We start from the raw sequence: 26,868 nt of genomic DNA on the forward strand, positions 1-26,868 counted from the left end.
TGCACTTACCTTTTATGTCTTCACTGCAGCTCTTCTCCTGCTCACAGCACAGAGCCCGCCGACAGTCTCCCCTCCCCCATGTCCCGACAGCTAGCAGCAGAGGAGAGATGTTTAGAGCAGGGAAGGGGGGCTGGAGGGGGAGCTTCTATAGCAGCACAGACCACGGCTGCTAAGTAGAAGCAAAGCTCCCCTCGCCTGACAGGTGCGGTCCTGGCACCGGGGCTCCCTCCGGTGCTAACGACGCCACTGGGCATGAGGGGGTTCGGGCGGTCATAGGCCCCCTGGGAGCCTTGGGCCCCCTGGCAGCCTTGGGCCCCGGGCGACCGCCCGAAACACCCTAATGATAATCCGCCACTGGTATGACGCTATATTCATATTTATATAGTCTAGAAAATACTGCCGGGATAGATGTGTACATCGCTATAATATAAAAACACGTAATATGTACAATTCCTTTAATCTAGCATTCAAAGATAGGGGCCAGATTCATATATATTCTGGAATATTAAACCTAAAAAATAATGAATGGACCAAACATATATTAAATAGAGACTAGAGCACCAATCATTTACATTAACTACAATCCATCCTGCACCCTGAGCAGGGCAGGTTTAAGGGGCGGCATACTGGCCATCTGCCTAGGGTTCCTGTTTCCTAGAGGACTGAGCAACCTGAGAGTGAAGCATGAAAACCTTCATTGCTCTTGGGCATTGGACATCGACTTTGGACATTGAATGGTGGTATTGTGTGGACAATGTATGGCAATGTTATATGGGCACTGTATGGCAGTATTTGGATATTGTATGGCAGTATTATTTGGACACCAAATGGCAGTATTGTATGGACATTGTCTAGCAATGTTATATGGACACTGTATGGCAGTATCATTTGTATATTTTATGTAGGTTTTATTTGAGCAGGGGATGGCAGTATTGTATGGACATTGTATGGCAGTATTTGTATGTAGTATGGCAGTATTATTTGTAAATTGTATGGCAGTATTATTTGGGCACGGATGTCAGTATTGTATGGACATTGTATGGCAGTATTATTAGTATATTGTATATTGTATTAGTATATTGTATGGCGGTATTATTTGTATATTGTATTGCGGTATTATTTGTATATTGTATGGAGTTGGTCACAGAATGGCAGTATTGTATGGACATTGTATGGGAGTATTTGTATATTGTATGGCAGTATTATTTGTATATTGTATGGAGATATTATTTGTATATTGTATGGAGATATTATTTGGGCACAGAATGGCAGTATTGTATGGACATTGTATGGCAGTATTTGTATGGACATTGTATGGTAGTATTTGTATATTGTATGGCAGTATTATTTGTATATTGTATGGCAGTATTATTTGTATATTACATGGCGGTATTATTTGTATATTGTATGACAGTATTATTTGGGCAGTGAAATACAATGTCCATACAATACTGCATGGCAGTATTTGTATATAGTATGGCACTATTATTTTGGCACATGATGGCAGTATTGTATGGACATTGTATAGACTTTTTTTGCATTGTTTAAATTTGGGTATAAACATTCACGCAAAAAGTGTATTTGTGGCAGAAGTCATTATAGTACGAGCCTCTTCATAGGGTCAGGCACTGGTAGTACGGTCTAATAAAGCGTTAATCGGATGATTATCTCCCATTACAAAGCGATTTAAGATAGTTCTACTGCTTCTTTCTTCTCCATTACAAAACAATAAACAGCTATTTTTAGTTTGCATTGTCTCGGTCACTCTTGTATTGCCGCCAGCCCTTTATCCTCCAGAGTATTCTGTTTGCAGAGCTCTTATATACGCTTATACGTCTTCTTCCTCCTGGATCCACTTCTGGCATTGGCTCAAAAATTTGCATCAAAAGCTGCAACAAATATGTTATGTGTGAACATAGCCTTATACTCGTACACTGATACAGTGTTACAAACTATAGCTGTGTGCAAGTAGATCAAGATCAGGTCAGGTTTTCCGCCTCTGAATGTAGAGAACAATGTTTCCATTCACTGACAGCAAGAAAAAATCTTGAAAATTATGAAAAATGTTAGCATTTTCTAGCATTGCAGTTCACAGTGTCGTAACTGCCGCCATAGCAGCCATAGAGGTTGCAATGGGGCCCGACGCTGACCGTTATCCATTGGATTGATCTTATGGATAACTTTAAGTATCACTTACCGCTCCAGGGTCCACTTCATCTTCGGCACTGCCGCAAACAGGATCCTGGTGGCAGCCAACGTCAGGAACTAGTGTACAGTGGTGCCTGGCAATAGGTAGGACCTGGGAGTAAGGAGTGGGAAGGGGTCTGGGTCTGAATTATTTTTTTTTCGGTCAGGTCTGGGGTCTAAGTTAATTTTTGGTATGGACAGTATATCGGGCACTAATGGCAACACAGTGTATCTTTTGGGGGCACTTGTGTGGCACATTTTTTTTTATCTCTGGGATACTGTAGTCTGATGATGATCAATTTTAAGACTATGCTGGGAGTTGTTCTTTTTTTTTTTTTTTGGTACCGTAACCTCCATATGTGCCCTAACCCTAAGGGTTTGTTCACACACACTAATTACGGACGTAAATCGGGCGTATTAACCCCCGAATTACGTCCGAAATTACGGCTTGAATGCGTTGACAAACATCTGCCCATTGAAAACAATGGGCTGACGTTTGTCTGTTCACACGAGGCGTATATTTACGCGCCGCTGTCAAATGACGGCGCGTAAATAGACGCCCGCGTCAAAGAAGTGACCTGTCACTTCTTGGGGCGTAATTGGAGCCGTTATTCATTGACTCCAATGAAAAGCAGCGCCAATTACGTCCGTAATGGACGCGGCGTTCAAGCGCCTGCACATGCCATTACGGCTGAAATTACGGGAATGTTTTCTCCTGAAAACATCCCCGTAATTTCAGCCGTTACGGACGCTGCCGTGTGAACATACCCTAACTTTAACCTGGAGCTGGTAAATACATTGGGGGATGGGAGGGATCTTTATAGTCACGCCCCTGGCAGCGTAGCTCCCAACACAATCAATGCCAATCGTAAGGCACATATGATTGAATAAGTTATACCCGTGGCTGAAAACTTTCCTAAATCTGTTGCACCAATTGTATATCTTTACATTCCACAATGTAAGCATCTTCCGTCATTTATTACTCACAGATCAATATTGCTACCTAAAAAAATTGCAGAGAATTCACAAGAATAAATCGCTTTCTATAATTACATGCGCCGCTTTTCCTTAATTAGTCATTTAAATCAGCAATTAAAATTCATACATGAGAAATGCGTCTTTGCGATTCTAGTAGGAGGATGGAGAAAAATCCCTAATTGTTCCGACACGGATTGTTTAGTTAAAGGATGAAAAAATTTCCTTCATTATTGGGAATAGCTGATGGGAGATTTCTGATGATCAGAATAATTATAAGAAATAAACTGCTGGATACGTTCCTCTGGGAATTACTGTATGTAATATGTGAGATGTCATCAAGTATCATTTACAAGATGCTTACATTCTGTGAGAAGTAAAAGTTTCTCTTTTTTTTTGGCAGTGCTGAGACATTATCTGGAGAGAAAAAAAATTGTGAAATGTAAAGCTCCCCCTTATGGCTATATAGTCAGGAAATGTGAAATCGACCATATTTGTATTTTCATAAATTTTTCTGTGTTTTTACCCTGTGGAGGTTTGAATAAAAATCTGGAAACCATCAACATGTATGATAGCTGATGTTTACAGATCTTTGTATCACATATTAATACCTTATCATCCCTGCTCATTGTAGCAGTTGTTTCACATTTATAAATTGAAGCTGGCCCAATGATCATACCATTCACCATCTCATGAAATTATATATATTTTTTATCTAAAAATACATTTTGGGTAGATTTCCATCTTCTAGGAGTTGTCTGGCTTAGAAGACCCTAATCAAATACCCTATTATGGAATTTTGAATAGATAGATAGCAGTCCGCTGTTGTGGACCCTCAACTATTATCCTGTGGATAGGAGGTAAATTGTCTTAAAGAGGCTCTGTCACCAGATTATAAGTGCCCTACCTCCTACATAATGTGATCGTCGCTGTAATGTAGATAACAACAGTGGTTTTTATTTTGAAAAACGATCATTTTTGAGCAAGTTATGAGCAATATTAGATTTATGCTAATTAGTTCTTAATGACCAACTGGGCGTGTTTTTACTTTTTACCAAGTGGGCGTTGTACAGAGGAGTGTATGACGCTGACCAATCAGTGACCAATCAGCGTCATACACTTCTCTTCATTCATTTTTATCTGTACTCACAGCACAGCGTGATCTCGTGAGATCACGCTGTGCTGTCACATACTCCCACAGTAACTTTACCGAAGTGTCTTGAGAGTTAATAGACATCACCTCCAGCCAGGATGCGATGTCTATTCACACTCCCGACACTTCGGTTTCTGTGGGACTTACTCACAGCACAGCGTGATCTCGCGAGATCACACTGTGCTCTGAGTACAGCTGAACATGAATGACAGCACCGCGTCAAAGAACACTCGTTCCAGATAATTCGCCCTGTATAAACAGGGCAACGATCAGTCGATGAACTAGCAAACACTCGTTCATCGGCTGATTGTATCGTTTATGCAGCAAGAAATATTATCGTTTGTCGACAGGGAGATGTGCTGCCAACATGATGGAAATGTATGGGGACGAGTGATCGTAGTAATATGCGCTCATCCCCATACTGTCTCCTTGTGAAAGGAGCAAGCGAGCGCCGATCATTGATCGTCTCATTGATCGGCGCTCATTTTCACGGCCCAGGTCAGGCCATGTAATACCAGATTTGGGCCTCATGCGCACGACCTTAAGGGTTTTTACTGTCCTCAAATATGGATCTGTAGTCATCAGCAAATACGGGACGGTATCCGTAATTATGGTCCATAGTTCATCCGTAGTGCATCCGTATTTATGGATTCGCAAAAAAAAACAGGGAGGAATCTTGGGAAGAGTCTGACCCCAACCAATGCAGTTATCGATGGCCTATCCTGAGGATAGGCCATCAATTTTTTTCTCACTGGAACACCCCTTTAATTGACAGAGAAATGTGATAGATTATTATAGTCTACAGGAAGTAATTGAGAATAACCCCTCCCCTAGAGACCAGGTAGTGACAGCGAAGCTGCATACAGAGCCTTATCCGTTTGTATAGTGTATACATCCGTATGTAAGGTTACTATCGCCTTATTTAGGACTCCAGCAGTACAAAAGAGCTGTCATTAAATCCTTCTGATAATGAGATGACTCTGCCGACCTCAGTCTACACAGCAAAGCTGACCAGTGAGCTTGCAGAAGCCAGGAAATGTCAGTCTATGGTGTCTGCTGTAGTGGACAGTGTGAAAACTGGAATATTTCAATTTTCTTTTTATGTGGATAGTCACATAAAAAAATGTTTTGTATACTGTAATCTAAACAGCAGACAGTGGCGTAGCTATAGGGGTCGCAGCGGTCGCAACTGCGACCGGGCCCCGTAGCTAGGGGGGCCCGCAGGCCCCCCTCACCACACTAGCGCTGCAATGATTGCTCTACATTGCTGGGTCCCTGCTGTGGTACAAAAGAGACCCAGTAATGTAGCTTAAAGCATTGGTGGCAGTTCAGCTGTCAGAGAGTCATTGCGTGGAGGGGGAACAAGAGGGTGGAAAGTGAATGATAGATGAATCCACTCATCTTACGAGACCCAGCCCCGCCCACTGTACTGTCCACCCAATCAGCTCACTTCTTGCTGTTTCCCTCTTCCTCGTGACCTGTTCAGAGGGAAAGGAATGGCTACAGCAAGAAGATGGTGTGCGTGTCTGCTGCTCCCCTGCAGTACCAGCTGCTCTCTGACCCCACAGCAGATGTAAGTAGCAACTAGTAATCCAGCTCTTAACCCCTTCACTGTGTGTACATATGTCTGTCATGCTGAGCAGTCACACCTCAGGGCTGACAGTTTAGCATAACAGACAAAGTATCTATCTATCTCATTATCTATCTATCTATCTATCTATCTATCTATCTATCTATCTATCTATCTATCTATCTATCTATCTATCTATCTATCTATCTATCTATCTATCTATCTATCTATCTATCTATCTATCATCTATCTATCTATCTATCTATCCCATATCTATCTATCTATCTATCTATCTATCTATCTATCTATCTATCTATCTGTCTGTCTGTCTGTCTGTCTGTCTGTCTGTCTGTCTGTCTGTCTGTCTATCTATCTATCTATCTATCTATCTATCTATCTATCTATCTATCTATCTATCTCATATCTATCTATCTATCTATCTATCTATCTATCTATCTATCTATCTATCTATCTATCTATCTATCTATCTATCTATCTATCTATCTATCTATCTCATATCTATCTATCTCATATCTATCTATCTATCTATCTATCTATCTATCTATCTATCTATCTATCTATCTATCTATCTATCTATCTATCTATCTATCATCTATCTATCTATCTATCTATCTATCTATCTATCTATCTATCTATCTATCTATCTATCTATCTATCTATCTATCTATCTATCTATCTATCTAATCTATCTATCTATCTATCTATCTATCTATCTATCTATCTATCTATCTATCTATCTATCTATCTATCTATCTATCTATCTATCTATCTATCTATCTATCTATCTCATATCTACACTGGCGTAGCTATAGGGGTCGCAATTGCGACCGGGCCCCGAAGCCAGGGGGGCCCACAGCCCCCCGCACCACATCAATAAAAAGTTACTATAGTAACTCGGGCCGCGGGCCCTTGTTACTATAGTAACAGACTGACCTTACCTTCCTGGTTCCGGATCGCAGCGGAGGTCCTGACGTCACAGCGCTATGTACCGCGCACAACATCGAGAGGACAGAACTTCTGCCGCGGCTGAAGAGGAAGGTAAGATTAGTTGCCCTGACTGGCGGGGTCCGACTCCCGGGACCCTCCAATCAGCTGTTTTGAAGGGGCCGCAGCACTTGTACGAGAGCTACTCCCCTTCATTCCGGTCACACTGTGAATCGGTGTCGGCGATTCACAGTGTGGGCGAGTAGTGAAATGAAGGGGAAGCAGCTCTCGTACGAGTGCTGCGGCCCCTTCAAAACAGCTGATTGGCGGGTCCCGGGAGTCGGACCCCGTCAGTCAGGGCAACTAATCTTACCTTCCTCTTCAGCCGCGGCGGAAGTTCTGTCCTCTCGATGTTGTGCGCGGCGCATAGCGCTGTGACGTCAGGACCTCTGCTGCGATCCGGAACCAGGAAAGTCCCGGAAGTCGGACCCAGACACATCAGCTATTCATGGCCTATCCTGAGGAAAGGCCATCAATGTTTAGGGACTGGACAACCACTTTAAGCCTACGATGTAGCAGGCTTAGAGGGCCCATGAGACAGGATCACAGATTGTGTGATCCTGTTTGCTGGGCCCTGTATCTAAGACAATCACATGGTAGGCTTAGATACATGGCCCATGTGTGATCCTGTCTGTGGGACCCTGTATCTAAGCCTACCACACTGTCGGTTTAGATACAGGGCCCCAGCACACAGTAATCTTATACTGTATAAGATTACTGTCTGCTGAACCCTGTATCTAAGGGTATGTTCACACGGCCAAATTTCAGACGTATACGAGGCGTATTATGCCTCGTTTTACGTCTGAAAATACGGCTCCAATACGTCGGCAAACATCTGCCCATTCATTTGAATGGGTTTGCCGACGTACTGTGCAGACGACCTGTTATTTACGCGTCGTCGTTTGACAGCTGTCAAACGACGACCCGTAAAAATACAGCCTCGTCAAAAGAAGTGCAGGACACTTCTTTGGACGTTTTTGGAGCTGTTTTCTCATAGACTCCAATGAAAACAGCTCCAAAAACGAGTTGGTAAAAAAACGAGTTGGTAAAAATGCGAGTTGGTAAAAAAAGTCTGAAAAGCAGGGTCTGTTTTCCCTTGAAAACAGCTCTGGATTTTCAGACGTTTTGGTTGACTACGTGTGAACATACCCTAAGCCTACGTTGTGGTAGGCTTAGATACAGGGTCCCACAGACAGTATCACACATGGGCCCTGTATCTAAGCCTAACACATGTGTTACTAATCATTTTTTGTGTGTTTTCTTACAGGTTCGGTCGTTGGACTACGTCGGATTCCAGGACTACTTCGATGACGGATTTTTTTCTTATCAATAAAATGGTTAATGAGGGCTGTGTGGGTTTTTTTTTTATTTCAATAAAATATTTTTTCTATGTCTGTGTTTTTTTAAACTATATTACTACCGCCTTAGTAATGGCCGCCGGCTGATTGACAGCATCCATTGCTAAGGCGGGGCTTAGTGTTAGCCGATGCAGAGGCGAACACTAACCCCCTTTATTACCCCGGTACCCACCGCCACCAGGGGTGCTGGGAAGAGCCGGGTACGATCCAGTACTTGACCATCTGTAGTGATGGGCGGCCACTGAGTTGGCCGCAGGCTGGTATTATCAGGAGGGGAAAGGCCAAAAACAGTGGCCCTTCCCACCCTGGTGATGCTAGGCTGCTGCTGCTTTATTGTATCTGGCTGGTTATGAAAAATGGGGGGGACCCCACGTCATTTAAAAAAAAATTGGAAAGAACGATGTGGGGTCCCCCCCAATTTTCATAACCAGCCAGATGCAACACAGCAGCAGCAGGCAGCATTACAAGGGTGGGAAGGGCCACTGTTTTTGGCCTTTCCCAGCCTAATACTACCAGCCTGCGGCCACCCCGTTGCCTGCCCGTCACTACAGATGGTCGGGTACTGGTTCGTACCCGGCTCTTCCCAGTACTCCTGGTGGCGGTGGGTACCGGGGTAATAATGGGGGTTAGTGTACCCTCTGCACAGGCTAACATTAAGCCCCGCCTTAGTAATGGAGGTTGTCAATCAGCCAGCGGCCATTACTAAGGCAGTGATAATAAAGTTTAAAAAGATACAAGCACATAGAAAAAATATTTTATTGAAATAAAAAAACACAACCCTCATTAACCATTTTATTGAGAATAAAAAAAACGCCGTCATTGAAGTCCTCGAATCCGAAGTCCAACAACCGAACCTTTAAAAAAAACACAAACACACAAAAATAATCAGTAACACTTAACCTGTTAGTGACCGGCCCATCGTGTTTCTACGTTGGTCACTAACGGGCCTTATTCCGATGCCATAGACTTTTTACGTCGCGTCATCGGAATAAGTAAACACAGCAGGGAACTGTCAGATCTCCCTGCTCTCAGCTGCCAGAGGCAGCTGAGGGCTGGGAGCGTCCCTGCTCTGCCGTGTGAGATCGATATTAGTATCGATCTCACACGTTTAACCCCTCAGATGCGGTGCTCAATAGCGAGCACAGCATCTGAGTGGTTTTGGAGAGAGGGAGGGAGCTCCCTCTCTCCCCGACCGACACCCGGCGATACGATCGCCGAGTGTCTGTGTCTCTAATGGCAGCCGGGGGTCTAATAAAGGCCCCCAGGTCTGCCTGGAGTGACTGCCTGCTAGATCATGCCGCAGGCATGACCTAGCAGATGCCTGTCCGTGTTAAACGGCCAGGCAGTAATACACTGCAATACAAAAGTATTGCAGTGTATTACAATAGCGATCGGAAGAATCGCATATTATAGTCCCCTAGTGGGACTAGTAAAAAAGTGACAAAAAAGTTTAATAAAGTTAATTTTAAAAAAAATGTGAAAAAAATGAAAAACCCAGCTTTTCCCCTTACAAACTGCTTTTAAAAAAACAAAATAAAGTTAAAAAGTTACACATATTTGGTATCACCGCGTCCGTAACGACCCCGACTATAAATCTATAACATTATTTAACCCGCACGGTGAACGCCGTAAAAAAAATAATAAAAAACTATGGAAAAATTGCTGTTTTCTGTGAATACTGACTTTAAAAAAATGTAATAAAAAGTGATCAAAAAGTCGCATCTACCCTAAAATGGTACCAATAAAAACTACAAGTCGTCCCGCAAAAAAAAAAGCCCTCATACAACCGCATCGGCGAAAAAATAAAAACGTTACGGCTCTTCAAATATGGAGACACAAAAACAAATCATTTTGAAAAAAAAGCATTTTACTTTGTAAAAGTAGTAAAACATACAAAAACTATACAAATTTGGTATCGTTGCAATCGTAACAACCCGCTGAATAAAGTTATTGTGTTATTTATACCACACGGTAAACGGCGTTTATTTAGGACGCACAAAAGAGTGGCGAAATTTCAGATTTTTTTCTATGCCCCCCCAAAAAAAAGTTAATAAAAGTTAATCAATAAATAATATGTACCTAAAAATGGTGCTATTAAAAAATACAACTTATCCCGCAAAAAACAAGACCTTATACAGCTATGTCGATGCAAAAATAAGAAGGTTATAGCTCTTGGAATGCAACGATTGAAAAACGTAAAAAATAGCTTGGTCATTAAGGTCCAAAATAGGCTGGTCATTAAGGGGTTAAAGAAGCAAAATTATTATTCTTACCTATCCTGGGTCCAGCGCTGGAGACGCAATGTCAGCGAGCTGGGCCCTGTATCTAATCCAATCATGTGTGATACTGTCTGCTCGGTCCTATATCTAATCCAATCATGTGTGATACTGTCTGCTGAGCTGTGTATCTAATCCAATCATGTGTGATACTGTCTGCTGGACCCTGTATCTAATCCTATCATGTGTGATACTGTCTGTTGGGCCCTATATTTAATCCGATCATGTTTGATACTGTCTGCTGTGCCACTGTATCTAATCCTATCATGTGTGATACTGCCTTCTGAGCCACTGTATCTAATCCTATCATGTGTGGTACTGTCTGCTGAGCCACTGTATCTAATCCTATCATGTGTGATACTGTCTGCTGGGCCACTGTATCTAATCCTATCATGTGTGATACTGTCTGCTCAGCCACTGTATCTAATCCTATCATGTGTGATACTGTCTGCCCAGCCACTGTATCTAATCCTATCATGTGTGATACTGTCTGCTCAGCCACTGTATCTAATCCTATCATGTGTGATACTGTCTGCTGAGCCACTGTATCTAATCCTATCCATAGTTTATAGGGTCGCAGTGCGTCTTTTTTACGTGCCGCCTCTTGACAGCGGCGCGTAAAAAAAAATGACCGTCGGCACAGAACATCGTAAGACCCATTCAAATGAATGGGCAGATGTTTGCCAACGCTTTTGAGGCGCATTTTCGGACGTAATTCATAATTCAATGCTAAAACGCCCGAATTACGTCCGTAAATAGGGCGTGTGAACCCAGCCTTAGTGACGCCCCCGGCTGCTAGTGCTGCATTGTTGCGTCACTTAGGAGACCCAGCGATGCAGCTGAAAGCTGCGGACCGTCGGCCATGAGAAGTTTGCGGGGGGGGGGCCCAGTAAGAATTTTTGCATCGGGGCCCATGAGCCTCTAGCTACGCCCCTGACAGCAGATATCACCTATATACAGTATATTTTTACTAATTAAAACCAGATAGTTAAAACATAATCTTTTTTTATAATCAGTTTGTTTTTTATTGTAATTTTTTCTTCTGTACATTACTATGGGGGCAGCCATCTTGCCTGAGCTGCTGTTGACAACATTTAGAGATATGCTTTACAGCAGCCACATGGACCATAAAAACCTGTGAACAGAATGGGACCCATTGACTTCTATGGATGAGTGTAGTGGGCATGCTCTGTGACCTGTGCATAGGTCATAGTGCAGGAAGGGATAGTAGGGGAGCTGTGTCCATCATCTATTGTCAACGGTGGATCCTGTGTTATAAATATACAGGTGTTACCTGTCATTGTAATCCTGCCTGTGATGATAATGAGAAGTGATCTCTACAGAACAGGAAGGGTCAGTCTATTGTGAGACTTAAAGGCCAGAGTGAGAACTGCAAGATTTTAGGATTATTTTTTTATTATACTAGTAGATAATGACATAGAAAATGAACAAAAATTTTTTTTAATAAACAACAATTTTATAAATATATTTAACATAAAAACTTGATTCAAACAATAGGACATTTTAAAACGACAGTGTTTTTTAAAATGTAAAATAGTTTTTTCAGGCATTTTTTTAATGGCGTTTGATGGCGTTTTTTATTTAGTGTTATTTTGTACATGCCTTTTTCTAAAGTCCTATAGAGAACCCAGAAAATAATACCACACCCTCGGCTAATATTTACTTTCTACTGCCTTAGTCACATGACTATATCACGACTTATGCCGCAGTCAGGGCCGTATTGTAGAAGACGCGAAGTTATTTTTCAATGTCAAAAACATTTAGTTTGAGCAAGTGATATGCCGTGAACTAAAGCCGCCACTATTTCACTTTTAATTATGGTCTGTCAGATAAAATTAAATTTCACTGAATCCAGTAATGGAAGAGGAGACCAAACAAAATCTTCTGCCCTCTTCACTTCTCTTTTAATCGCTGTTTACCTCACATTTGTACACATATAATGGCAGGTTTTAAATGGCTGCAAAATCTTAAGGACAAGGGTTAAGTACTTCTGAAATGTCTCCACATCATCCTGTTCAGATATCATATCCTCAGCTTTATTCTCTTCATCTCACTTTATGGCAGCAGTAAACTAAGGGAGCAAACAGAGGTTAATCCCATAAAATGATCATTACTGTCAAATAAAGAAAAATTATCTAAATTTCTAGATTCCAGCGTATTCACTAATCTTTATTTCATGGAGGTGAGAAATGACAAGTCTGCATATAATATGCCTAATTTTGCTGATTCTGCACTGCGGGAGAGTAGTTGTCAGAAGAATAGTCACAACCATCTGCGTGTTTAACCCGTTAGTGACCACACATGTTTTTATGGCGGCCACTAACGGGCTTTATTCCGATGACCACGCCTTTTTACAGCGCTGCATCGGAATAAATAAACAGAGCAGGGAGACGTTAAATCTACTTGCTCTCAGCTACCTCCGGTAGCTGAAGGCTTGGAGCAGCCCTGCTCTAACGGGTGAGATCAATATCGGTATCGATCTCGCTCGCTTAAACTCTCAGATGCGGCGCTCAATAGCAAGCAAAATTTAAGTTAAAAAAATAATTGCTATTTTTATTATATGGCGACACAAAACCAATTTTTATGGCCGCATTCATATTGATCCTCAAAATAAAGATAACCTGTTTTTTGCTTTTTTTTACTGCATGGTAAATGCCGTAAAAAGAAAACCCAAAAAACTATGGAGGAATTGCTGGTTTTTTTTACATTCCACCCCACAAAATCATTTTTAAAAGTTTCCCAGTACATTAAATCATGCCATTAAAAAACTACATCTCATCCCAGAAAAAAAGCCCTTATACGGCTATGTCGACGGAAAACGAAACAAAGCTATGGCTTTTCTTCGGTGGCGAGGAATTAAAATTCCTCCTTTGAGATAAAAAAAAAAGATAAAATACATTTTAAAAAAAAGGTAACATTAAAAAAAATCACTTAAAAAAAACCACACCACACAAATTTGAGTCAAAAACCAATACAATACATTCATAATATATTTATACATTTTTTTTAAAATAAAAACTGCATTTTTAACAGAAAATACAGTATATGTAGAACATTCCTCAGCTTGTAAGGCTGGGTTCACACAGAGTATTTTGCAGGTTTTTTCCGTTTGGAATTTTGAGGCAGATTTTGCTCTGCCTGCACGCCGATTTTCGCAGCGTTTCTCGCCTGTGGCCATTGAGCGCCGCAGGCAAAAAGCGCAGTGAAATATGCTTCTTCTGCCTCCCATTGATGTCAATGGGAGGTCAGAAGCGTAAACGTCCGAAGAAAGGGCATGTAAATCAACGGGAGGCATTTTTGGACGTTTTTTGCCGCGTTTTCCGACTCGGTTTCCACATCAAAAAAGTGTAAAAAAACTCTGTGTGAACTGGCCCTAAATGTTTCTCATAAACTTACATTAGAAGGAAAGTAATTCCAGATCTAATTACGAACAATATTTCACAGTTTTAATCTACATGATGGACTTGAAACATTTGCTGGGTGAATGAAGATTTTTTTTTGTCACTAACACTGGAGCAAACCTATCAACAATCTCATATTTTATAGTACTTTGTCCTAAAATGGCCCGTGAAAGGGGCGGTGCTGGTTTAAATTAACATAAAAATAGGTGTTTCTATCTAATTTTAGGGGTGGAACAAGGGTGGGGCTTACCATGGGATTCAAATTCTGGAAGATAATTGGAGCATTGCCTATTTTTATTTTATGTGGAGTATTGGGCCTTGGAATAGAAGTCCACGACAGACTTCTCTCGGGATGGCTTTCCATCTACCATGTCTCAATGCAGAAGTAGACTGACCATTAGGGCATTAGGAAAATGTAGGGCTTATAGATGAAGGAGATTAATAGCCCCTCAGGTAAGTGCACCAATGCAAAAAGAAAAATGTGCAAGAGATAAATACACCCCATATGCACTTATAGCATGACTTAGTGGCCCATGACCTTTATTGCTTAGGGGCCAATTCTACACCTGTCTCGTTGACATATGAGGAGATAGATAAAGGTTTAGATTCACTTTAAACTTGATTATATCCTTTTCAATGAATGCCTGGCCAAACAGTCAGCATCATATACAGTATTAACCCACAGTAAAATATTGTACAACAGCGAGATATTTCCTTACGCCGGCCCATTAATAAGACCATATAGAATTTGAAATAATTTGTCACAGAGACCTCGCAATGACGAATACATTGGTTGAACCATTGTAACAAATCCCAGTTACAGTAATACAGCTAATAAATTCTAATATCTGACCTTGAACAGATCTTATGTGAGAGATTAATGACGAAGTTGCCATCCCTGGCCATACAAGCGAGACGGGAAGTACTAAACACTCCGATAAAAAATAAATGAAGCTTCATAATATATGGAACGCAAGGTTTAAGCTCCTTGGGCTGGAGGACAAGGGCAGCAACCAGGCTCAGGCTTCTTCAATGGTTTCCTGTGACCTACTTGTCAGAATAAAAAATACAGAGCAGATCGGAGATGATAGGAAGGCGGCTAAGAAAGGTTTTATTTGTGTCTCTTGTGGGACGGTTTGACATTGGATTTTTTGAAACAATGTACATGAAGAATACAGTTGTCTATTATACTTAAAAGGATTGTCCAGTGAATAACGTTTATCAACATCATTGGCAGGGTGCTGGCTGTAGTGGCCCCCTACTGACCCTGAGAATCAATAAGTGGCAGCAATGCATATGTAGTCACTTTCCATCGAAAACTCTACTGTGGGAGTACTCTATGGTGTTTGTAACTTTCATACATTTCAAAAGAAATGAGAATGAGGATCAGTTTTACCCCCCTACCCCATTGAGAACAGGGATGGGACCCTCCTTATTTATAGGATTAGGTGGGGTGTATACAGTAACAAATTGGGGTTCCTTGGGCCCCAAAGGAATTATTCTGAGGGCCCCACCTACACCTCTGGACAAGGGATCTACTTCTTCTCCATGACTGCCCACCACCGCCCCATCTGTGGGCTTTCTCCCGTCTATCTTCTGTCATAGGTTTCTTCTACAGACGTTTCTGGAGTAAGCGTCAGACTGAGGTACCGTTGGCCCACCAGAAGAAATTATTCTGAGGGTCCACACTCCGCCTATACAGAACACGTGCATGTTTACTTTTAATTGCATATGAAACTTTTTTGTTATCATTGTACACACGGGACAAATCATCAAGAAGGTCTAATAGGTTATGTTAAAGTCATCCCATAAGAAATACACCCTAGTGGTAAGTGCTCGGCTCCAAAATCCTCTCCAAATGGGGTTGTCTTCTGCTGGACCCCCTCGGGGCTTATTATTGTGCCAGAATCATTCACATATTTTTTTTAATACATTCTGCTTAATAGGCAATGCCCAATTTTGCTCAGGTAATGTTCTAGGGCAGAACTAATTGGTTGTTAATGGCAAATAAATGCCTCATTCATGTGTGCCCCATTAAATAGGCAAAACGTACCTAGTATTTCCGACAGTGATGGGTACAAGTGGCCATCTTCTTCTGAGAATCTATCTATCTATCTATCTATCTATCTATCTATCTATCTATCTATCTATCTATCTATCTATCTATCTATCTATCTATCTATCTATCTATCATCTATCTATCTATCTATCTATCTATCTTTCTATCTATCTATCTATCTATCTATCTATCTATCTATCTATCTATCTATCTATCTATCTATCTATCTATCTATCTATCTATCTATCTATCTATCTATCTATCTATCATCTATCTATCTATCTATCTCATATCTATCTATCTATCTATCTATCTATCTATCTATCTATCTATCTATCTATCTATCTATCTATCTATCTATCTATCTATCTATCTATCTATCTATCTATCTATCTATCTATCTATCTATCTATCCCATTTCTATCCCTCTATCCCATTTCTATCCATCCATCCACGTGACAGTTCTGTTCATAAAATATTTAAGCAGTTATTTGCTCTCGCTGAGAGTTTTTGGATTTGCTAGATATTTGCTCTGATAGAAGAACTAGTGCCAGCAGCGTTAATACATTTGGGGTGATTAATTGTCGTTGGATTTGCTGACACAGAACCTAATAAATTTGGAACAATTACTTTGGGTTTCACAGTCCAGGCAGTGGATGTACAGTTATGCTTGGCTCTGGCCTTATGGTTTAGATTACAATTTTTTTATTTACTAGTGTTAACCATTTTCATGCTAAAATACAAGTTATCAACTTTTCTAAAACTTCTCCCACTAGTAAAGGCCATAGAAGAAAAAAAAAATCTCATATAATGGTTCTAGACACTTGTATATAAGGCAGAAGTGACAGTTTGCACTGCAAAATACACAAGGGTGGCCATATATATATATATATATATATATATATATATATATATATATATATATATATATATACACGTGGCAGGCTGAGAATGGACTGCCAATATTATAGAGAGGCTTATCAGCCCTTCAGCACCTCGATGCGCGTATTGCCACCTTCGCCTAAGTCTGACGAAGGAGGCGAAACGCGCATCGAAGTGTTGAAAGGGCGACTCTGCACACTGCCCTGTCATGTCTGCATCAGGTAGCTATATTTCTTAATAATTTTCACCACATTTTTGAGTGTTTCTTGTATGTTAGTGCTATATACGATTACACAACCGGTATTTTTTTGTGTGATTTATTGCATTTTGCACTTTATATTTACGTGGTGGAGTCTATGTTTATGTATCTTAGATCTATATGTGGCATTTTGTGCTGGTACTGTTATCTAGTTGTATCAGGTTGTGCTGGTGGTGTAATTAGACTATTTCCTGTATTTGGGGAAATTTTTTGCAAGTGGGCATGGATGAGCTTCTGTACCTTACGTTAAAATTTACTTAATTTGTCATCAATTGAACCTAAAAGGTGCTCGATTATCAGGTATTCTTGATTATTTGTCGGTCACACAAATGTGTATAAAACCCAGGAAGAAAGCCCAAAATAAAATGTTACCTTAAAATCTGTTACTATTATTATTATTTTTTTTTAAACATTCTTTTTTATCTTGCCTTTTCTCAATTTTACATCATAACAAATCAAAACAATATTGAAAAACAAATGAACATTTGCCATAATGTATCGACATTACTGTAAGAAACATAAAAGAGCGACCATAGAGATAAAACGTTACAATTTTTCCATCTCATATCAAACAATCCATGTCCTCCTTAGTTATTCCAACACATTTGACGATTCAAACCTCGGTCGCAGCCCGAGGTTGCTTGTATCCACCAGCATAAATGACCTCATTAGTTTTAAACCAATACATGACCCCTTCTTAACTTTGTACACCATCTACGTATTCCCCTACCTCCCCTCATACCGGAAAGAACCTTTTCAGGTACCCTAACTATATCTGGTATTATCCTGTTATCAAGTCCTCCCCGAAATATCTAAAGTTCCCAGGGAACCACTAAGGTGTTCTTTCGCGTACCACGTTGTATGTCTAAACGAGGACATCAATTCTCTGATCTCCTGGTCATCGAATTGAGTAAGAATAAATTGTTTCCACTTGTTGAAAAAGTGGGCTGTTTCCTTTTCTTTGTGTCTTTCTGTTTCAAGGCGTTCTATATTCAAAAGCTTTTTCAGCTGTATAATTACCTCTGGTATTGTTGGAGCTTCCCTATTCAACCAGTTTTGTAATAAAAACCTTTTTGCTACCATGAGGATAATGTGTATTATGGAGGGCACCTGTCTAGGAATCGCAGCGTCCTCCTCCTCAGGCGGTCTCACCTGAGGGAATAACAAACATTTTGGTGACATTGGTAAGGATGTTGCCCAGAAGGTTGTTGCAAACCTACTCACTTCCCCCCAATAGTCTTGAATGGAGGTAGAAAAAGGGGGATTTGAATACAGCGCTGCTACTCAATAAAGATGCAGAAATTAATAATAGTATTTATTTGTAAGACGGCTACGCGTTTCAATGTCGCACTGGCATCTTCCTCAGGCCTGTCACCAGTTTAATACTTCCCTATCTCCTACTTAATCTAATAAACGCTTTGATTCTGATAACTACTGTTTTGTTTTGTTTTTAAACGTTTATTATTGACAAAGTTCTGATAATTTTTTGATTTATGCTAATTTTTTCTAAATGCCCAACTGGGCGTTTCTTTTTTCGTTTCACCAAGGGGGGAGTCGTAAAGAGAAGTGTATTACGCTGACCAATCAGCGTCATAAACTTCTCTTCATTCACAGCACAGCGTGATCTCGCGAGATCATGCTGTGACTTCCTCCCGCAGGTCCTTCACTGGAGCAACGAGAGAATGACCAGATATCGCCTCCGTGCCAGGACGATTATCCTCCTCAGGAGAAATCCTAATATGGCTGGAGGCGATGTCTGGTCATTCTCACATCGCTCCGGTGAAGGACCTGCGGGAGAGTGACGTCACAGCTTGATCTCGCTGTGCTGTGAATAAAGCTGGGCATGAATGAAGAGAAGTGTATGGAGCTGATTGCAACGCCTACTTAGTGAAACGGAAAAAAAAAACACCCAGTTGGGCATTTAGAAAAAATGTGCATAAATCTAAAAATTATCAGAACTTTGTCAATAATCAAAGTTTAAAAAAAACAAAAAAACAACAGTAGTTATCAGCATCAAAGCGTTTATTAGGTAGGAGATAGGGAAGTATTAAACTGGTGACAGAGCCTCTTTAAAACCCCCTCCCCTATATTGCCATGTAAGCCGTTTCGAGACCATAAAACTGCTGACCGATTCCGTTTAATCTCCATTTGCTTCCTTCCCATATTATGATTATTGTCACATTTCATATCCGACTGGTTATTATTTATGGCTGCAAATGAAAACCTCGGCTTGATTTTTCGTCTTGACGTATAAATCAGAAGGCTGAGATATAATGTAGCATTGGAAATCCGTTAGTTGGTGGCAGGAGTGAATTGATATTCTCTTACCCTCCCCAAGAGGATGGAATTGGCAGAGGTCTCTCTTGGCATGGGACTAAAGAAATTGATGTCACTTTCATTTCACTGTTTGTTAAATTGGCAGCAGAATCCTGCAAATTTATAGAGGAAGCTATTAGATGGTTCTCGCCTCCGTCTCTGTAGCCCAAACAAAAACACACACACACACACTCATTTTCATGGTGCATTGACCATTTAAAGGGGAACTCCAGTTTTAAGTGCATTCCGGAATTACAATTTATAAAATGCCACAGTTGCTAACAGTATTGTAGTACAAGTGTGAACAGGCATAACACTAGTAAGAAGAGTAAAGTACCCAACATCTTCCTTTTTTTAAGTTGTGGCCGGCTACTAGATTCCCATTTCGCAGAAATAAACCATTCCACACAACACTGATTGAGCTTATTTCAGAGTATACACTCCAGGCAAAACTCATACACTGTGTTATGTCTAGTGCAGGGCCTGAGGGGGCGGAGCTTGACAAAGGATTTTTTTTGGTGTTCTTTAAATCATGCCCAGCGTCGGACTGGGTTCCCTTGGGCCCACCAGATCGAATGATTCTGATCCCATCCACCATCGCTACAGAATATGTGCACATCCACTTGTTGTTATCACTGCACACTTAGGATATATCATCAATAATGTCATATAGGTTATTTGTGAAACATCCATAAGAAATAGACCCTAGTGGCAAGTGCTTGGCTTCCAAGTCAGCTCAAAAAGGAATTATCTTCTGCTAGACCTTTTGGGACCCATTATTGGATCAGAGTCTGGGCCCACTGGAGGATCCTCTGGTACTCTGGTGAGCCAGTCCGACCCTGGTCATGCCCCACCACCTCAGGCCTTCACTAGGCATAACGCACTGTATGAGTTTTGATTGGACTGTCCCTTAAAGATGTCTTAAAAAAAGAAGTCTGTATCCACTAAATGGCCCCAGATCGGATTCCTTGCTCATATGCTAACATGTCTGTACAAGCTTCTGAGTAGCCAAACAAATTTGGTAAGGCCACCTAGTTTGCACCAATACCTATACCAGACTGTGAAGACTACTAGTATATCCAGAAAATGAAACACACATAGCACAAGTCATGTACCATGACAATATAAAATAAACTTTATTGAAATATACATAACACATTGGCCATCAAAATATAAAAACAATATAGCACACAGTTAAAAAGGAGAGTATGGAGGAGCTGCGTGAATACTCCAATATATATGCTACCATACTATAAACATCCTGTGATGTGGTAACAAATGCAGATATCTATAGAAAAGATAATCATATAGATCAAGTATTTGGACAACAGAAGCACATAAATATATTTAGCACCTAACAGAAGAGCACACAATTGTGCATGCATATAAGAGTATACAGCTAGAGCTCCAAGTTGCACCCAAAACAAAGACCATGCTTTATAAATAAAGGATATTGCACAAACCCATGGACTGCATGATAGGAAGCACGCAGGAACACTCCACACTGACCGCCCCAGACGCACGTTTCGCCGTCAGCTTTCTCAAGGGGTACCCCTTGAGAATGCTGACGGCGAAACGTTTATTTATAAAGCATGGTCTTTGTTTTGGGTGCAACTTGGAGCTCTAGCTGTATACTCTTATATGTATGCACAATTGTGTGCTCTTCTGTTAGGTACTAAATATATTTATGTGCTTCTGTTGTCCAAATACTTGATCTATATGATTATCTTTTCTATAGATATCTGCATTTGTTACCACATCACAGGATGTTTATAGTATGGTAGCATATATATTGGATTATTCCCGCAGCTCCTCCATACTCTCCTTTTTAACTGTGTGCTATATTGTTTTTATATTTTGATGGCCAATGTGTTATGTATATTTCAATAAAGTTTATTTTATATTGTCATGGTACATGACTTGTGCTATGTGTGTTTCATTTTCTGGATATACTAGTAGTCTTCACAGTCTGGTATAGGTATTGATATTTGCTTTATGATTTGTGTGGACGCATTATTGTTTGGCGTATGCCAATGGTCTATACTCGTATAGGTATTCACCTAGTTTGCATACTGGCTCTTGAAATATTTTGCCCCATTTACCAGAGGATTTGGGGCTGTTTAGTGGGTACGGATAACCTCGTTAATATCGTAAAGGATCTATCTAGTGATTGATTCACACCAAATAAATTTTTCACTTGTCTACAGGATAGGTGATGAATGTTTTATCGCTGAGGCCCCCACCGATCACTAGAATGGGGGACCTGAGTCCACTGTTCCTTTCTCTCCCGCACAACCATGGTAGTAATAAGATTGTAAGGAGCAGCATTCAAGCTGCTCCATTCAAACTCTATGGGAGTGACGGAAACAGCGGTGACAGAGATTAATTTGGCGTTTTAGTGATCAGTGAGATGGATAGGTGATAGATGTATCAGGTGGGAAACCCTTTTAAAGTTGGCAGCACACTTAAGATAGCTGTCAGCTGAATGCTCGTTCGTACGACAGCTATTCCTTCCGACCTCCCATAAACATGCACACTTGCCTAGGCCGAGCGTGCATGTGTTCTCAAAAGGGAGAAAGGAGTAAGCCCCTGCCAGACACCTCCAACAGCCTGATCCTTATGTTATCTGCCATTAGGGGAGAGTCGGGACACCACCATACACATTAGATGGTTGGCTTAAATCAGCAGGCTTGCCGACATTCATCTAACGTATATGGCCACCTTAAAGAGGCTCTGTCACCACATTATAAGTGCTCTATCTCCTACATAAGGAGATGGGCGCTGTAATGTAGGTGACAGCAGTGCTTTTTATTTAAAAAAACGATCTGTTTTCACCACTTTATTAGCGATTTTAGTTTTATCCTAATGAGTTGCTTAATGCTTAAGTGGGCGTGTTTTAACTTTAGACCATGTGTTCGTTGTACAGAGGAGTGTATGACGCTGACCAATCAGTGACCAATCAGCGTCCTGCACTCCTCTCCATTCATTTAGTCAGCGCATAGGGATCCTGCTAGATCCTTATGTGCTGTCTTATACTAACACATTAACAATACTGAAGTGTTTAGACAGTGAATAGACATTCCACGGGATGTCTATTCACAATCCCTGCACTTCATTACTGTTTCTATGGTAGTTACAGCAGAGGAAGCGTAATCTCGCTGTAACCTGTCATTTACTGCGTAATCTCGCGAGATTACGCTTGCTCTGCTGTAAGTACCACAGAAACAGTAACGAAGTGCAGAGATTGTGAATAGACATCCCGTGGAATGTCTATTCACTGTCTAAACACTTCAGTATCGTTAATGTATTAGTATAAGACAGCACATAGTGATCTAAAAGGATCCCTATACGCTGAGGAAATGAATGGAGAAGAGTGCAGGACACTGATTGGTCACTGATTGGTCAGCGTCATACACTCCTCTGTACAACGCCCACTTGGTCTAAAGTAAAAACACGCCCACTTGGGCATTAAGCAACTCATTAGCATAAATCTAAAATCGCTAATAATGTGGTGAAAACAGATAGTTTTTTTAAATAAAAAGCACTGCTGTCACCAAAATTATAGCGCTGATCTCCTTATGTAGGAGATAGGGCACTTATAATGTGGTGACAGAGCCTCTTTAAGAATATCTCTCAAGGATCAAGGATGTCCATCAATTACTTTAATGAGCACTGTGTAATGCTTAGTTTTCCCAGTGGTGGCGCTGCAGGGAAATCAGACACTTGCTGCTGGATTCCTGCACAGATTACAGCTGATCGCTGGGGATCCCATCATTGAGACAGCTTATGATCAGCTGTTCATTGAGGGAACCTTCTAAATAAAAGAGATTGTTAAAACAAAAGAGATTGTCTTGTAACAAGGTTTAAAAATAGAAAACCAATTTGAATCTAAAACTGGCCATAACCCCAGGCTGACTGACCTGACAACTGGGGCAAAATCTATCTGAATATGGGGTTGATAGTGTTTACCATTGGGGTTGCATAAAGGGTTTGGGTGACCATAGGTGCCATTAAACATCTTAATGACACCCAACCTAAGAAATGTCAAGTCCCTGCTATACACCTCATAATTATATGTACTATATTTTTGCATTTTCTAGAAAGTGGCTATGACAATGTGGAACATTACACATTCTCTGTTGGTCTAATAGAAGCTCGGCTACTCGGAGGGGTGAACTCAGCTATATTGTGTAACCTGCAGGATATATGGACTGTACAGACATCTGCTATCAATCCTGAGATACTGCTAAGAACCATTTAGCTAATTAGTTGGTGAGTGACACGGGTGCACATGTACTTTTGCATTAAACATAACCATATGCTCCTATTAAGCAGCAGCTACCTAAGGCTGAAGTCACCAACACATTGATAGATGGATCTGTTTAATATTTATTAAGATACAATGGGAACAAAAAGTATATATGAAAGTGTTTCACAGATTTTCCAACCCCCGTTATGTCAAGTCTTTTATAAAGAGTTAATGAAAAATTATTATAAATATATCTATCAGGACATTTTTTTATGCTCTTTTATCTTTAAGGGGCCACCATACCCAGCAGTCAAAAAATATGTTCTTATATAGTAGGAAACTCTTTCTATTCTTAAAGGAACACTTCAGGCAAAACTGATACACTGTGTTATGCCTAGTGCAGGGCCTGAGGGGGCGGAGCATGACACGGACTCAAATATCACCAAAAAGAGAATCCCTTTGTCATGCACCGCCCACTCAGGCCCTGCCTCAAACATAACACAGTGTATAAGTTATGCCTGGATAATTGTTTTAAAGGAGAACTCCAGCAGGGTCACACTCCACTCTGACTCCACCCACTCGGAAAAAAAAAGTATCTACCCAGCACTGACTCCCAGTCATTTTCTTCCTCTCCCTAGCTTAAAGAATATGTTTACATTTGGAACCATTGTCCCAATGAATCTAAAGTAAAGGCTGAAGTAACTCCTGTTGCTTGCTGATCAGTCGACCACCATTAAGTGTCATTTACTTGCTGATTGGTCTATCCACCTTTATGTTCCTATTCCTTGATCATAGGTCCTCTCCATTGAGTGCCTGTTACCTGATGATGGGTCCAGCCACCTTGAGTGCCTGTTGTTGCTTGTCAATAGATCCACCATCATTGAGTTCCTGTTGCTTGTCAATAGGTCCACCATCATTGAGTTCCTGTTGCTTGTCAATAGGTCCACCATCATTGAGTTCCTGTTGCTTGTCAATAGGTCCACCATCATTGAGTTCCTGTTGCTTGTCAATAGGTCCACCATCATTGAGTTCCTGTTGCTTGTCAATAGGTCCACCATCATTGAGTTCCTGTTGCTTGTCAATAGGTCCACCATCATTGAGTTCCTGTTGCTTGTCAATAGGTCCACCATCATTGAGTTCCTGTTGCTTGTCAATAGGTCCACCATCATTGAGTTCCTGTTGCTTGTCAATAGGTCCACCATCATTTAGTTCCTGTTGCTTGTTAATAGGTCCACCATCATTGAGTTCCTGTTGCTTGTCAATAGGTCCACCATCATTGAGTTCCTGTTGCTTGCTGATCCACGCACCACAATTGAGTGTCTACTTGCTGATTGGTTCATCCACCATTCAATTCCTATTATTAATAGGTTGACTTTTCATTAAAAGCCAGTACCTGATGATGGGTCAAACCACCATTAATTTCCTGCTGCTTTCATATAAGCCTACCACCACCATTGAGTTCCTGTTAATGCCAGCACCAAGGAGTACAGATATAGTCATTGGCTGGTGGCTCCTTTTTTCCCAGTCTACACCTGCCCAGAATACAGGGCACCCAGAACACACTAGGATGTGTAGTCCCGCTCATCCCTCCAGTGGTGAATTACATGAATCCAAAATTGACATTGACTATAAATTGTTTCTGGTTCTGCAGAGCCAGGCTAGAGTATTTATTGCCTCGTGTTGGTTTTCTTTGGTAATTGCAGGTATATATCTAGTATATATTGTAAAGTCAGTCTAGTTTACTACTTTGCATAATGAGCCTGGCCTAATGCAGTAGACGTCAGTCCATCATTGTATTGTGATGGTGCAGCCTGTCATTCTCTACTTGACAAGGCATGAGCTGTGATCAGAATATTGATGTGGAGTGATGTGATTGTGCCCAGGGAATGGCGTTGACTCAGTATTTGAAACTTACATTTTAATAACTTCGATGACTGTAAATTGAGTTGGGCATGGGCCGCGTTCTCCGCCTGTGCTTAGAGATGAATGTCATTGTGTGTGAACTTTAAACGTTCCATCATCCCTTTGATTTCCTTGAAGAAAAATTGGAAAACAACTCAATTATTTGCAGAGCTGTTCAATTCAGTTTTATCCATTTAGTTTCACAGTTTTGTTCAAATTTTTTTTTTTATTCCCTTATTTTCATTTACAATTTCAGAACATAACTCTGGAGGATTGAGAACAAAACACTGGGTTTAATGATGAGAATTCTTATTTTATTGTGTTTCTTGGATGAGATGTTTCTATATTGCAAAGCTTTGCCACAGTAAGCGAGAAAATACCCACAGTATAGATGAGGCTGGACGGCAGCACGGAGGGCTTAAAGGAACAGTGTCATCACAATTTTTTTTTTCATATGTTAAAGATGTTAGTGCTTTATTAAAAACGTTTATATTTATTTGTGTGTTTGTGTTTTACTTTTTCTTATTTTTACACTTTTTCTTCCCTATGGGGGCTGCCATTTTTTGTTCCATTTCTGTGTGTGTCGATTAACGACACATACAGACATGGAATACGGCAGCCACAGTCCCATAGGGACTGCGAACGGCTCCCGTCCCATCCACTTCTGTGTACGCCGTCTGTGTGGGAACTGCGCATGCGCCGCTCCCACACAGTCCAATTTGAAATTGGCGCCGTCCGGCACCATTTTCCTGTGGACCGGAAGTCGCGGCCGGACAGTAAGATTACTACTTCCGGTCGCGGCTTCCGGACTTGTGCACTTGGACCAGCGGCAGCAGACGGAGCGGATGGGCTGGAGGGAGCCGCGGCGGCAGGAGCAGGTAAGAGATTTCAATGTATGTTCGTGTTTGTGTGTGTTTACTACTGTATGTAAACCTACTACACTGTGTGTTAGCTCAAAAAATGGCGACACACAGTGTAGGAGGATAGACCGTTCAAACCCAGCGTTTATCCCGGCACTAGCCAGGATAAAGGAGGGGGGGATGCTGAGAGCTCACTATAGCGAGGGCTTTTTACCCAATTTTGCAATGCTGCAATTTTGGGAATAGCTCCATCTAGTGACCAGCAATGGGAAATATGATAAATTAGAATCTAATTTATAATATTTCCTGACTCGTGAAAAAAATAAAAAAAATTTGAACAATGTTTAATCACCTACACACTAAATGTTTAATTAAAAAATACAAAACATGTTTTT

General features: G+C 40.9%; 1 long non-coding RNA gene across 1 annotated transcript; it reads left to right on the forward strand.

The window, feature by feature from the left end:
* Positions 1-5,675: 5,675 nt before the first annotated feature.
* On the forward strand, positions 5,676-26,045 carry LOC142656486 (uncharacterized). Its single transcript, XR_012849691.1, has 3 exons — positions 5,676-5,888; positions 23,563-23,734; positions 25,870-26,045. It is a non-coding gene; the product is annotated as an uncharacterized LOC142656486 (long non-coding RNA).
* The last annotated feature ends 823 nt before the right edge of the window (positions 26,046-26,868 follow it).

Source organism: Rhinoderma darwinii, chromosome 6 (genome assembly GCF_050947455.1).
Source record: "Rhinoderma darwinii isolate aRhiDar2 chromosome 6, aRhiDar2.hap1, whole genome shotgun sequence".
Classification (NCBI taxonomy): Eukaryota; Metazoa; Chordata; class Amphibia; order Anura; family Rhinodermatidae; genus Rhinoderma; species Rhinoderma darwinii.